This window comes from Eutrema salsugineum, unplaced genomic scaffold (genome assembly GCF_000478725.1).
Source record: "Eutrema salsugineum unplaced genomic scaffold, Eutsalg1_0 scaffold_11, whole genome shotgun sequence".
Taxonomy (NCBI): Eukaryota; Viridiplantae; Streptophyta; class Magnoliopsida; order Brassicales; family Brassicaceae; genus Eutrema; species Eutrema salsugineum.
In genome coordinates, this window is record NW_006256901.1 from 7,196,677 (window position 1) to 7,211,137 (window position 14,461).

Here is a 14,461-nt window from a genome sequence, read left to right on the forward strand (position 1 = left end):
CTTTGTGCGGCCTGATTTCCTCCGTTTAAACCGCATGCCCACCTCGCATGATCTGGGACTTAAGCCGTTCTGGATCCTTTGTTTTGTGTGCGGCCTGGGCTCTTGAACATCAGCTAGCACGACCCAATCGGTGTGTTTTGCGAATGTTCATGCGGGTTAGCCTCCTCTTATCCGACCCGCAGCACCAGGTCGCACGTCTTTACACTTAGACGCCACGACCTTCTTCCTCCTGATGTGCGGCCTGGTTCCCTTGGTTCTTCTCGCACGCCCAGGCCGGTGTATATTGTGAATAGAAGTGCGGCCTGGGCTCTCTTGCTTCTGACCCGCATTACCAACTCGCATGCTCCAACACTTAGCATTTCTTCGTGCTCGAATCTCTTGGTGCCAGGTGAATAACCCGCAGAACCAAGTCGGTGTGAATTGCGAGCTTGTATGCGAGTTGGTTCATGACTTGACTGAGCCGCACGCCCAGGTAGCACTCAGGCGTCCTCCAAGTTTTCAGGCCTTAAACACTTCTCCCAGCCTTCTCACATGTTCCATTTCATTTGTCCCTGAGCCATGGCCTCCAAAAATCACCTAGAACCTGAGACCAACTCACAAAACCCATCAAAAAGTTCTAAAACATTAAAGAAAGAAAAGAAAAGATCAAAAACATATTTACAAAGGATAAGCTTGGGGTGTCTCCCTAGAGCACTTTGTTTAAAGTCTCTAAGTTTGACTTTGGAAACCTGTTTAACAGGCTGGTGGTGGATCAAGAAGGGGAACTGATATAGCTTCCTCCTTCCTTTGTGAGACCAGGTAGTGCTTGATCCTTTGGCCATTTACCACAAACTCTTGACCATTCTTGCCCTCTAACACAACAGCTCCATATGGCCTGACTTCAAGAACCTTAAAGAGACCAGACCATCTAGACTTAAGTTTTCCAGGAAACAACTTAAGCCTAGAGTTGAACGGAAACACCAGATCACCATCCTTGAACTCCCTTTTCAGAATCTTTTGATCATGTAGAGCTTTAGTCTTCTCCTTATAGATCTTGGAGCTCTCAAAAGCCCCCCAACCTGATCTCTTCAAGTTCATGGAGTTGAATGACCCTTTTCTCTTGAGCTGTCTTGATATCAAAGTTCAGCAACTTCACAGCCAACAAAGCCTTGTACTCCAGCTCAACAGGAAGGTGGTAGCTCTTCCCATATAGCAGATTGAAAGGTGATGTCCCAATTGGAGTTTTAAAGGCAGTTCTATAAGCCCACAATGCATTATCCAGCCTTTTGCTCCAATCTTTTCTGCTTGAGCTAACAGTCCTCTCAAGGATGGCCTTAATCTGTCTATTAGACACTTCAACCTGGCCACTAGTTTGAGGATGATAAGGAGTAGCTACCTTGTGTTTCACTCCATGCTTTCTCAGCAATCCCTCGAAAGTCTTGTTCACAAATTGAGATCCTCCATCAGAAATAACAACCCTGGGTACTCCAAATCTTGGGAAGATAATGTTCTTGAACAGCTTCACCACTACCTTGGAATCATTGGTAGGGGAAGCAATGGCCTCAACCCACTTGGACACATAGTCCACAGCCACTAGTATGTACTGATTCCCATAAGATGATATGAAAGGTCCCATAAAGTCAACTCCCCAGAAATCAAAGATCTCAACGTCTAGTATTGGGTTTTGAGGCAACTCACTCCTCTTTGAAATGTTCCCATGCCTCTGACAGGCATCACATGCTGAAACAACTAGCTGAGCATCCTTGAACATTGTGGGCCACCAAAACCCACTCTGAAGAACCTTGGCTACAGTCTTGAATGCTCCCATGTGACCCCCAAAAGCTGAACCATGACACTCTTGCAACACAGGTTGCATCTCCTCCTCAGCAAGACACCTTCTATACAGCTGATTTTTGTTCAGGACATACAAGTAGGGCTCATACCAATGGTATCTTTGGACATCTCTGAAGAACTTCTTTCTGTGGTAAGCATCAAGTTCAGGTGGTTCCACTCCACAAGCAAGAAAGTTCACAATATCAGCAAACCAGGGCATTCTCTTCTCTTGTATGCTATCCACTTCTTCAAACTCCAAATAAGAGTTGAGCACCATCAATGATTCCTCAGGAAGACTGTCATTAAGAGGGACTTCAGAGTCTACTCTCAACCAAGAGAGATGGTCTGCAGCTCCATTCTCTATACCCTTTTTGTCTTGTAATTCCATATCAAACTCCTGAAGTAGAAGGACCCATCTCAATAGTCTAGGCTTAGCATCTTTCTTGGTCATCAGATACCTGAGGGCTGCATGATCAATATATACAATGACTTTTGATCCCACCAGGTAGCTTCTGAATTTATCAAAAGCAAAGACTATTGCCAACATTTCCTTCTCTGTGGTAGCATACTTCTCTTGGGCAGAGTCAAGTGTTCTACTGGCATAGTAGATGACATGAAGCTTCTTATCCTTCCTCTGGCCAAGTACAGCTCCAACTGCAAAATCTGATGCATCAGTCATAACCTCAAAAGGAAGGGACCAGTCTGGGGCTTGGACAATTGGTGCACTGACTAATGCATCCTTGATCATCTTGAAGGCCTCTTCACACTCAGCATCAAAGATGAAATCAACTTCTTTACACAACAGCCTTGTCAAGGGTCTGGCTATTCTTGAGAAATCTTTGATGAATCTTCTGTAAAACCCTGCATGTCCAAGAAAACTCTTTATCCCTTTGACTGAAGTGGGAGTTTGCAGATTCACCATCACTTCCACCTTTGCTCTGTCAACCTCTATGCCCTTCTCAGATATCTTATGTCCAAGCACAATCCCTTCCTGCACCATGAAGTGGCATTTCTCCCAATTTAACACCAGGTTATGCTGCTCACATCTCTCCAAGACCTGTGACAAATTAGAGAGACAATCCGAGAAGGAGGAGCCATAGACAGAAAAATCATCCATGAACACCTCCACCTTCTCTTCAATGATGTCAGAGAATATATGCATCATGCAATGTTGGAATGTGGCAGGACCGTTACAAAGACCAAAAGGCATGCGCCTGTATGCAAATGTGCCATAAGGGCATGTAAATGTTGTTTTTCTTGGTCTCTTGGATCTATGGGGATTTGAAAGAATCCAGAGTACCCATCGGGAAAACAAAAGAAGGGATGGCTTGCAAGCCTCTCTAACATCTGATCAATGAAAGGCAAAGGAAAATGATCATTCCTAGAGGCTGCATTGAGCTTTCTATAGTCTATACACATTCTGTGTCCAGTTATGGTCCTAGTAGCTATCAGCTTATCCTTCTCGTTTTTAACCACTATGATCCCACCTTTCTTGGGCACAACATGAACAGGAGATACCCACCTTGAGTCAGAGATTGGGTAAATTATCCTTGCCTCAAGGAGCTTGAGTATCTCCTTCTGAACCACCTCCTTGAGGTTTGGGTTAAGACATCGTTGATGCTCAATAGAGGACATAGATTGGTTCTTAAGTGTATCATGTGGGTGCATATGTCAGGAGAGATCCCTCTAATATCAGCCAAAGAGTATCCTATGGCTCTCCTGAACTTTCTTATCTCACTAAGCAATGCACTCTCTTCATGCTCTAATAAGCTATCATTGATGATCACTGGATATGTTGAGTTTAAGCCCAAGAAGGCATACCTGAGCCCTGTTGGTAGAGGCTTGAGCTCAATAGGGGGTGCATCAGCCTCATTCCAATCCTTGTCAAAGCTGCATTGGCTAGTATCTGATCCTTTGATAGCCAAGACCTCAGAGCCACTTTGTTCCAGTTCCAAAAACTTTGCCTCAGGACCAAGTTCTCTAGCATTGTCCAAATACATCTTGTACCCTTCACTTTCTTCTGCTAAGAGCCCATGGTCTCTTTGTTCTTGGGTTAGAGTAGCTTGAAGAGGGTCCTTAGTATTCAGTTCCTCAAGCAACTCATCAGCCAACTGATCCATTGTCTCCACATAGAAGCATTGACCTTCTATTGTGGGTTTCTTCATCATCTCATTCACATCAAACTTAAGCTTCTCAGACCCAAGTTGAAGCTCTATTATCCCACCTCTCACGTCAATAATAGCTCCTGCTGTGGCCAGGAATGGTCTGCCTAAGATAAGAGGATCAACTGGTTCCTCATCCATTTCCAGCACAACAAAATCAGTTGGAACCTCAAAACCACCTATCTTAACAGGCAGATCTTCCAACATCCCAACAGGTAATCTAACTGATCTGTCTGCAAGGATAAGAGAGATCCTTGCAGGTTTGAACACTCTAAAGCCAAGCTTCTTTGCTATGGAGAATGGAATCAAACTGACAGATGCTCCTAGATCACAGAGGCATCCAGAGAATAGTAGAGGTTCAATGGCACAAGGGAGTGTGAAACTCCCTGGATCAGTCAGCTTTCTTGGAATGGACTTTTTCTGAATGATGGCACTGCATTCATGACTTAGTACCACCATGCCTTGAAGCTCTTTAGTCTTGTTCAGAATGGCATCCTTCAAAAACTTACCCATCTTTGGCATCATTAGAAATGCATCAATGAGAGGCATTGTGAGTGGTGTCTCATTGAGTGCCTTCTCAAATACAGCTCTTGCCTTGTCTACAAGCTGCTTCTTAAATCTCCCTGGAAATGGGAGCTTGGGTTGGTATGGAGGTGGTGGCACATATATCTTTTCTGGTTCAGGTTCCCTTTCTACCTCTTTACCCTTTTATTTCCTTGATCCTTCAGCAACTTGATCCTCCTTTAAGGCTGCCTCCCCCTCAGTTTGATCATTGTCCTCAATGATCACTTTGTTGTTCTCAATACCAGGTAACTCCTTTCCACTCCTCAGTGTAATGGCTTTAGCATATTCCTTGGGGTTGGGTTCAGGCTTCCCAGGTAGATGGCCTTGGTTTCTTGAGCTTGAGGCCTGATTTTGCTTCAATTCCTTGATTTCCTGCTGCATGGCTGCATTCTGGCTTGCAAATATCTGTTGACCCTGAAGCAGTTGTTGCAGAATCCCAACCCTATCTGACCCCAGCTGTGGCTGTGGCTGAACCGGTGGTGGCTGAAACTGGTGTTGAACCAGCGCTTGCTGCTGGAACTGTGGTGGACCAAACCCTGGTGGTGCCTTTTGCTGTTTCTGTGAACTGAAACTAGTACCCTGAAATGGTTGCTCTTGCTGACCAAAACCCTGATTCTGAGCAAACTGATTCTTGGGTTGAAATGACCCTTGAAAGTTGTTCTTGGGAACAAAGTTCTTTGGAGCTTGAGAATTTGGATAGACCTGGTCTTGTGGGTTAGCTACATTGGGATTCCTGTAAGAGAGGTTCTGATTGGCATTGCCATACTGATATCTCTGGAACCTCTGATTCCCAATGTAGTTAAGCTCCTCCTGGGTTAGACCTTCTTCACTTATGTTCTCAAAGATTTGAGAAGGTTCCTCAGACTCTCCTACAAAGTGCATTGGCTTTTGAGTGGTGAATTTCAACTCATCCAATTCATTCCTCAACTCCTTAACTTCTCTAGTGAGCCTCTGTTCTGAGCTTGAACCTTCAGATCTATTGGATCTATCATAGTCTTCACCATAAGTGTCATTGCTCATTGCTAAGTTCTCCACTAGCTCTAAAGCAGCATGAATCTCCTTGCCCAGAAAGTTCCCATTGGAAGCAGTATCCAGCTGGTTTCTAATCTTGGGAAGAGCTCCTCTATAAAGTGTGCTGAGAAGAGAAGCCTCACTAAACCCATGGTGTGGGCATTGGTTGGTGTAGCTCCTGAATCTCTCATATGCTTCACCAAAACTCTTATTGCTGTGCTGAGTGAAGCTAGAGATTTGGTTCCTCAGTTTAGCAGTTCTGGAGTGGAGAAGAACTTAGGTAGAAATGCCTGCTTGCATTGCTCCCAGGTTTGAATGGAGCCTCTTGGAAGATTCTTCTCCCATTGGTGAGGTTTGTCACCAAGACTGAAGGGGAATAATCTGAGCTTGAAACTGTCCTCAGAAACTCCATTTATCTTTGTCAAGTCACACACTTTATCAAATTGATCCAAGTGTTCCAAGGGATCTTCCATTGCCAATCCATGGAACTTTGAGTTCTGGACCATATTCAACAAGGATGCTTTTACTTCAAAGTTGTTGTTTTGCACAGGTGGTGCCTGAATTCCAGCTCCATACTGATGAGCATTGGCCCTGTCATTTTCTCCAACATAGGACCTGTGGCTGCTCATATCTCATTTGCTGGTGTTGGAAGGGCTGATGTTGGTGGTGCACCTATTGTCTTTGCTGTACATTGGCCTGATGCCTCTGCTGATGAGCTGGAGCTTGTCCCTGGTGGACATAAGCTTGTTGTTGATGCACCTGTTCCTGATGAACATTACCCTGATGTAATCCTTGACCAACTCCATTACCAGCTGCATTACCAGCTCCATTACCCTGAGCCTGTTGCTCCTGAGCTGGTTGTTCCATGTCAACCAGGTACTCTCTTTGATCTTCCATATCAGCCTGATCAATCTGTCTTCCACGCCTGTCCCTTCTCATCCTTGGTACCAAAAGATTAATGTTGTCGTTTAAGGGGAAAGGTGGACCACAGCTTCTTGATCTGGACCTGGTGTTCATGCACCTGAAATCACAAACAGAACTTGAAAGTAATCAGTAAAAACAAAAAATAAGTACTTGATCTCAAGAACAGATCAGAGCTTAATGCTAAACACTCCACAATTTGGCAACGGCGCCAATTGATAGACAAGACTTTTTAGGTCTTAGGGCTATCAATCCCCTTGTCAAAGTAACACAAAAGAGGTTGTCAATCCAAGAATGTGGTGATAGACACTAAGCTATGTGATCAGTTTCTCAATTCAAGTAAACAGGTGAGGTTTTGATTGATTAATGACAACTAAAAACTTAAAACAAGATTAATGACTAAAGAAGTGATCAAACAAAGACAAGCAAATAACAAAATGATGATGAGAATGTATGTATGATGATGAGAAAGGTCTTAGACATGATAGTGGATTAGGGTGCCTTCAGTGTTAAACTAGTGAGCTAATGAATCATATAATCAAGCAAACCATTCAAATTAAAATTCATTAATCAAGGCAATCCTCTCATGAAGGTATCAACTTCTATGCTAAAACAGTTTCTAACCTAATCATCATTAGTGAAACATGAATTAACAAGCATTAAGAACAAGTTTAATCTGTCATTTAAGCATATAAACAATCATTCCCATGATGAATAACACTTAAACCTCTAACAACCTTGGTTCAGGCATTTCATCAAACACTTTTGGTGCATGAAATGCCCAGAATCTATACCACATATGATGTGTATGGATCTAGCATTAAGAACAGGTTGTAGAGAATGGAATATGCATGATCTAACCCCTAAGCTCACTAATTTACCACTTAAGCACCCTAATCTACATATCTAAGACCTTAATATGGGGATTACTCACTAATCATGATCAACACACTTAGATCCTTTGCAAGATGTGTTGTTAATCATGATTAGGAGTGTGTAAATGAAGATGGAGATGATAGATTAAGAAGAAAACAGCTTTAAACACAAAGATCTCTCAAACTCTCTTGATTAAACCCTTAAAAATCGATATTTCTCTTCTTAAGAGGAGTCTTTTCACAAAAGAGGCAAGAGACAAAAGGAATCAAGCTTAAACTTTGGGGATAAAACCCTAAAAACTATATATAGTCTTTAAAAACAAACCAGGTCAGCCCGGAACAAATCGGGTACTGACCCGGTTTTAGTGGATAAGGTGACGAATGTGCGAGTTGGTCAGGAGTCTCCCCGGTCTCATGCCCAAGTCGCACAGGTGAAGAAACAGTCTTGTGAGCCTTAGTTCCCTTGGTCCAAGCCGCATGTCCATCTAGGTGTGTTTTTCGAGTCTTTGTGCGATTCAGTCCTCTTCTTCTTCAACTCGCATGACCAAGACGAAATCTGGGGAGGATATGTGTGCGACTTGGTCTCCATGTAATCCCAAGTCACATGCCTAAGTCGCACAACCAAAGAAAGAGGCTTGAACGAGGTGAAACCCATGTAAGCTCAGCCGCATGCCCATCTAGGTGTGATTTGCGAACCTTCATGCGGCTAAGTCTTCTTTGCTCCTTAACTCGCACGACCATGTAGCAGGGGCCTTCAGAGATATGTGCGGGGTGGTCTCCATCAGTCCCAAGTCGCATGCTCTAGTCGGTGTAGATTGCGAGCCATCGTGCGGTTTAGTTCCAAGCTCGGCCAACACGCATGCTCAAGTCGCACGGTTGTGGACTTAGCATTTTTCTTGCTCGGGAACCTCAGACCTTACCCAGTGGCACCTTACCCGCACATCTCAAAATGCAGCTCAACTCCCAGGCATTAATCTCCAGGCATTGCGAGTTAAGCAAGTCGCAAGACAATCTCGCAGGCTTCAAGTCTCCTCGGACCACTTCACACTCAGGGAAGAGTAACGTCCAGGATACTGGTCCGAATGGTGTGATTCCAGTTTCAGTGGACAGAATACTCAGATATCTTCACCTTTGGTGAAGGGCTCGAGCTCAGATGACGTCGGCAAAGGCTCCGTTCTACCAGTTCTTTGACGCGCGTTGCTTTGGTCTTTTATCAGCTCCAAGACATGCACTTCTTTCGATCGCCGTAACTTTCAGCTCACAAATCCAAATGGGATGATCTAAAGTTTTCTGGAAACTAGACTCATTCTTTTTGATTCTTGATGAAGACACCGGAGGTTGAATCGCATTGCAAGTCCTTCGTCTCACGCGATCAATGTGAGGGTTTTGCCTGTTCCAAAACATCTGTCCGAGTTGCTGTACACAGGTGAGGCCTCCTCCATGATCCCAGCTCCAAGTTGCTCCCAAAAGTCTCCAAATGACCTTAGAACACTCCAAAAATGCAGGACACTCTAGGACCTAATGCACATCCTAAACAAAGCTAGAACCAAGGACAAACTCCAACAAAACTAGCTAAATGTATGCATGAGACTCAATCTTTGGACAAAAATGCAATCCTAAATATGATAAATTATGAGTATATCAATTCAGCATCCGGGGTCTCAGTAAAGATCAAGATAAGTGAGTCTAGATTTCAGAACAGTTGGAATCGATGAATTTGGAGTAGCGAGCTGAAAGATACGGCCATCAGAAGACGGACCTGTCTTGCATCCATTCTGGAGCAATCCGATACGACTGGAAAGATCGCCTGTCCGGAGAGTTTTAACGAACGATTCAGATTACAGTGTCTTCAGAAACGTTGGAAATGATCAGGTCACGGATCAGGAACAGGTAGAATAATTGGATTTGGAGTCGTGAGCAGAGAGTTAAGCTCACCGGAAGACACACCTGTCTCGCGACAGTTTCAAGACTGATCCAATGAGTCACAAAGATTGCGTGGGACGATGCCTTTCCAGTCTGATTCAGTTGCCGGGGCCTTCATCAAGATTCATGAAGGTAGTCTCGAGTCATTTTGATTAGTGGTTTGAAAGTTATGACTGAATAAGCATGAACATATCCGCCTTTTAGTTACATGCCCCGGGTGACTCCTCAGGTTGGAAACAGGGTGATGCAGACTGCAAACACATCAAGATTCTGCCTTGGTCATTTGCCCAGTGAAACTTGCCTCGGCTCAGATCATACCCGGTGCAACATCAAACACTTCACCTCAGGAGACACCTTGGGTTGAAGACAGTCTAGTGCAGCTGACGAGCACACCAAAATCTTGCACCGGCCTATGCCCCAGTCTTGACCCTGTTGGAGCCAGGTCAGGAACCAGATTGTCCTGGTCTGACATGGTTTTCTCACACTTAGTATATATCTGCTTTTAACGTAATTTTGCAAAATATCTTATTTTTCTTTGAAAATCCTTTCCTCTTTGAGGAGACAAGATCATTGTACATAGATTTATTTAATTTTGAGTGCATATAATTTCTTTTTATCTTTAATCTATCTTCTTTCATCATCATTAAACATGTCTCTCACCCTATTCTTCATAGCTTTTCTGGGTTTGAGCATGTTTAGTGTGTAATCTATTTTTAAGATCCATGGGTATGATATATTAGAGAATTTCTAGGTTTATCTATGGTGTTTAGGACGTAGTTTCTTATTTCTTCAGTTGGTGTGTTTAATGCTTGATTAGACTAGAGATAGTTAATCAACGTCCTTAGGACATTCCACACCCAGAAAGTGTTTAATGAAATGCCCCAAAGAACTAAATGAAAATTTTTTCTTGCTTAGCCTATCAGAATAGATGTCTAAGGAGTTGAATGGTTATTGGAATTTGTTGCTAATGCTTGTTGATCATTGTTTCACTAATTAGAATTAGATCTTGATAATGATAATTAGCAAAGTGATTAAGGTCACGAGAGTGGATTAATCTTGTTTAAGTGTTTTAGACCTAAGAAAGTAGGGATTGTCTGATTTTGCTATCCTTTTATCTTTAGGATTAACCTTTTTAGCTCATGTGAGTGAATGTTTAAGAGGTTAATTGAATCTTGGATCTTCAAATTAATGCTTGTTAATTAATATTTTCACAAATGAGAGTTCGTTATTGATTATATAAATAACAAAGGAATTAATGCCATGAGAGTGTACTAGTCTTATTCAGTGATCTAGACCAAAGGTTTAGCAATTGTCTGATTGTTTTAATATCATAGATCACATCTGGATTCACCCAAAATCAATGATCTCACCCAAGGATCCACGTTTCTTGCATTTCTTTAGTCTTTGTTTATTTGCTTGTCTTTAGATTCTCTTAGTTGCATGTTTTCTTGTTTGTTTAGGTTTGTAGAATCATTCAAATCATCTTGCATAGCTTAACTCAGTTAGTTCTATGTATTTCTAGTGACTGAATCACCCCAACTGGATTGACACCTTAGATATTGCACTAATCCTGACATCAGAAATCCTGACATCAGAAATCCGTGGAGAAGGTTTCACAAGCCATATCTGATGATAGGATGCATTTCATAGCCCAAATCAGTGAGTCCAGCTCTGCATGCAACAGGGATAAGCTTCGATATGCACCCTTTAGCCCCACAAGAATGATATCCGACCAGATGTAACAAGCTAACCATGTCCACTGATAGCGCCGTCTCCAGCCACGAATCTAAATCACAGAGAGCACGCTCAAAACCTACATCATTGATAGTGCATGAAAGTACGAAGCTTCCAGGTTCGTTTTTCTTTTCAGAGATTTGGCTTTGCAGGATAGAACTACATTCATGGGTTATCATCATAACGCCTTCTTCAAGAGTTAAAGAATTTGTTAGAATACTCTTCATGTATTTTCTCAAAGCGGGAACCATAGCACAAGCTTCTACGAAAGGTAATCTCACATTTAATTGATCGATCAACTCTTTCAGCTTAGCTTTTTCTTTCTCTTTCTTAGGGGCTCTTAAGGCTCTAGGATATGGTGGTTTAGGTTTATATACACGAGTTCATGGAGGTGCAATCGGGTCTTCTCCAAGGATTTCCCGAGATGAATCTTCTCTTACTTCTTCTCCATATCCTTCTCTCCTACCATTTCTTTTTCAATGTCTTCGACCGTGATTCTTTCTCTTTCTTTTTCCTTTTCCTTACCCTTTTCCTCATCTTTGGGATCTTTAGGTAACTCAGGCTCTTTGTAAGCTAATCCACTCCTAAGTGCGATAGCTTTCACATGATCGGAGGGATCTGCTTCACTTGAGTTTTCGAAAGAATTTTCACTTGGCTCCTCCTCAGATTTATCTAAGTTTTTAGAATTAGTTTTGATCATTAGGCTAAGGAGGGTGGAAAATTTTTCATTGAAATCTTCTTGCATCTTTTTTAGTTCAGATCTAAGATCACTAATCTCTTGAGACCTAGATTTTTCAAGCTCTAGAATTCTTTTGTTTAGGTTTTCAACTTCAGAAGAGGGAAAACTAGGATATGAAACAGGATTAGATTGAATAGCCAAGATAGGTTCGGAAGTTGATGTCCAGGCAAGTTCGGAAGATGTTTTCCCACGGTCAGAAGGCTCGCGACCGTGGTGAAACAGGTCTTGGCCGCGGTCAGCATCATCACAACCGCGGTGAAAGCTTGGTTTGCCGCGGTCCGGATGAATGGACCCGCGGTGATCAGAAACGAATGGAAAATCTTGAATTTGATAGACTTCTGCAGTGTTAACCATCTCTTGATCATAAGAATCCATTGGGTTGTCCCAACCTTCAAAGTTACACGTATTGTGTGTCTTGTTTGGTTGTTGCAATCCAAGATGACTCATTATGTGATGGAGACACTTCATAACTTCCGAGATCTCTTCTTTCTTCTCAGAAAGTGCTGAATTATCAAAGGTTACTTGATTTTGGATGCTGTTTGCGAAATTTTTTATGAAAACGTGAGCATGTTCTACAGATCTGGTTGAGAAGTCTCCATTACTTGTTGTGTCGAAAGAGTGTCGTAACTCTGGAGTTATACCTGATAACACCGGATTTTGACCATTTTTATGGATCACTTTAATATCTTTTACAGGTGTTTTTACTCCATTTTCAAAGGTTTTCAAGGGATTTCTATGTTTCTGGATTTTAAAAGACTTTTCAGGTAATTTGGGATAAAGAGGCACAAAATGGAACAAAAAGACTCTTTTGGATAAATGCAGACCGTCAGAACTCTCATGGAGAGACGAAGACCTTTTCACTATCTGATCACCCTCAAAATTGGACAACTTATAGAAGAATCAACCAGCTTTCAAATGCACTTGGTTTGGAGACATTCCAACGGTTGAATCTCAAGATATTTCATTAGCCGCGGAGCCACTCAAAGTTGGCCAGCAGCTCACGCGACCGCGGCCAACAAGCTATTTGCCGCGGTCAGAAGCTTTCCGACCGCGGCCAACAAGCCAATTGCCGTGGTCACAACACTCCCGACCGCGGCAATCAAGCTCCGACTTAAAGCCCACTTATCTGAAGCCCAAAGTCATTCGCAGCCTCAATTCCGGAACCCTAGAGACCATGGAGTATTGGAGACTATAAATACATGTCATTTAGGTCGTTTTTAGAGAGAACCCTTCATACTTTACAGAAACCCTTTTCCTTTAGGCCGTTTTTATGAGATTTTTGTAGAAAATTGTTCAAGTCCGATTTCTTCAATAGAGAAGCTTTCTTTATCTCTTTTCTTTACTGTTTTTCATTACTTTTATTAAAACCAATGATGATGTCGAACTCAGCCATGTCTGAGTAGATCCCGAGTTGGGCTTAGGGTTCCCGAAAGGGGCTCTCATAATCGATTAAGACATCTAGGTTTATAGATCTGGGATTTCGACTTGTTCTCTGTTTATTCTTGTTCTTATTGCATGTATGCTTGATTGATCACCTAGTATCTGATATATATAGTTAGTGTTGCGAAAGTTTTCATTAAGTATCAGCCCTAGAATGAAACAAGCGATTTTTTCGTAGGAGTGGAAACCTACCTGCGGCGAGATCGTGAGTATTGACGAGTCTTGTGCAGCTCTTGCGTTCTCTCCCTTCCAGGGCCAGAGTGGAAACCTACTGGTCAGGGTTGCGAGAAACAGTTGGTTATGATCACGACAGTGACGTAGTCATACCGCCATACTCTAGCTCTAGAACCCATATATCGTTATCTGTCAATCCCAATCTATCTACCCTAGTGTTAAAACCGATTATGATCCCTTAGAGTTCCCAAAAGCTCAGCGTTTTTAGCCATAGTTTACAATTCCATCGATTTTTACTTGCTTTCGTAGACCTGCATTTCAATTTCCTTAGTTCATTATTTACTTGTTTTATTTACCTTTCATGCGATATCTTACTTGCCTTATTAGTCTTTCATTCGATATTTGCCTATTCTAATTGCATTCCATTCAATTTTCTTACCTGCTTTTTAGGTTTATTTATTTGCTTTCTTTTGTTTTAGTTTAATTCGCAAGAAAAACAACCAACCTTTAAAAACCAATTGAGTCTAGACATAAAGTTAAAAACCGTAGAAAAATACCAGGCACACAAATCTCTGTGGATTCGATCCCTAAATACTACAACTGATTAGCTGTGCACTTGCGGCTTTCATTTGTTTTGTTAAGGGTAAAACTTGTTCCCTCACGCAGTTGACACAACGCATAAATACCGCGATAGATATACCCAACAGGTATTCTTCGGTATATCCATGGTGTGGACAATCTCTTTGGTATTCCCTAAATCTTTCCCAAGTATCTAAAAGATCTTCATCCTTCTTTTTGTTTAAAAGTTCTTATCTTGTTTCTTAAGAGATTTGAACGATTTCTAGTATAAAAACGATTTAAGAAAGCAGTTCTACACGCTGCCCACGTTTTTAGTGAAGCAGGTGGCAAAGATTTTAGCCATTTGCTGGCATTGTCTCTTAAAGAGAATGGGAAAAGACTACACTTGTGGTAATCCCCATTTGCTGTAATGGTTGCACATAATTCTTCGAACGTCTCGATATGGTCAATCGGGTTTTTGAATGAATAACCATAGAATTGATTTTGTTGAGCTAAATGGATATATGGTACCTTGATTTCGGTTTTAC

General features: G+C 42.1%; 2 non-coding genes across 2 annotated transcripts; both read left to right on the top strand.

Annotated features, from left to right (window-relative positions):
- The first annotated feature begins 5,694 nt into the window (after positions 1-5,694).
- Positions 5,695-5,801, top strand: LOC112089994. Its single transcript, XR_002901353.1, has one exon. It is a non-coding gene; the product is annotated as a small nucleolar RNA R71 (small nucleolar RNA).
- Positions 5,802-14,075: 8,274 nt separating this feature from the next.
- LOC112090136 lies at positions 14,076-14,184 on the top strand. Its single transcript, XR_002901486.1, has one exon. It is a non-coding gene; the product is annotated as a small nucleolar RNA R71 (small nucleolar RNA).
- The last annotated feature ends 277 nt before the right edge of the window (positions 14,185-14,461 follow it).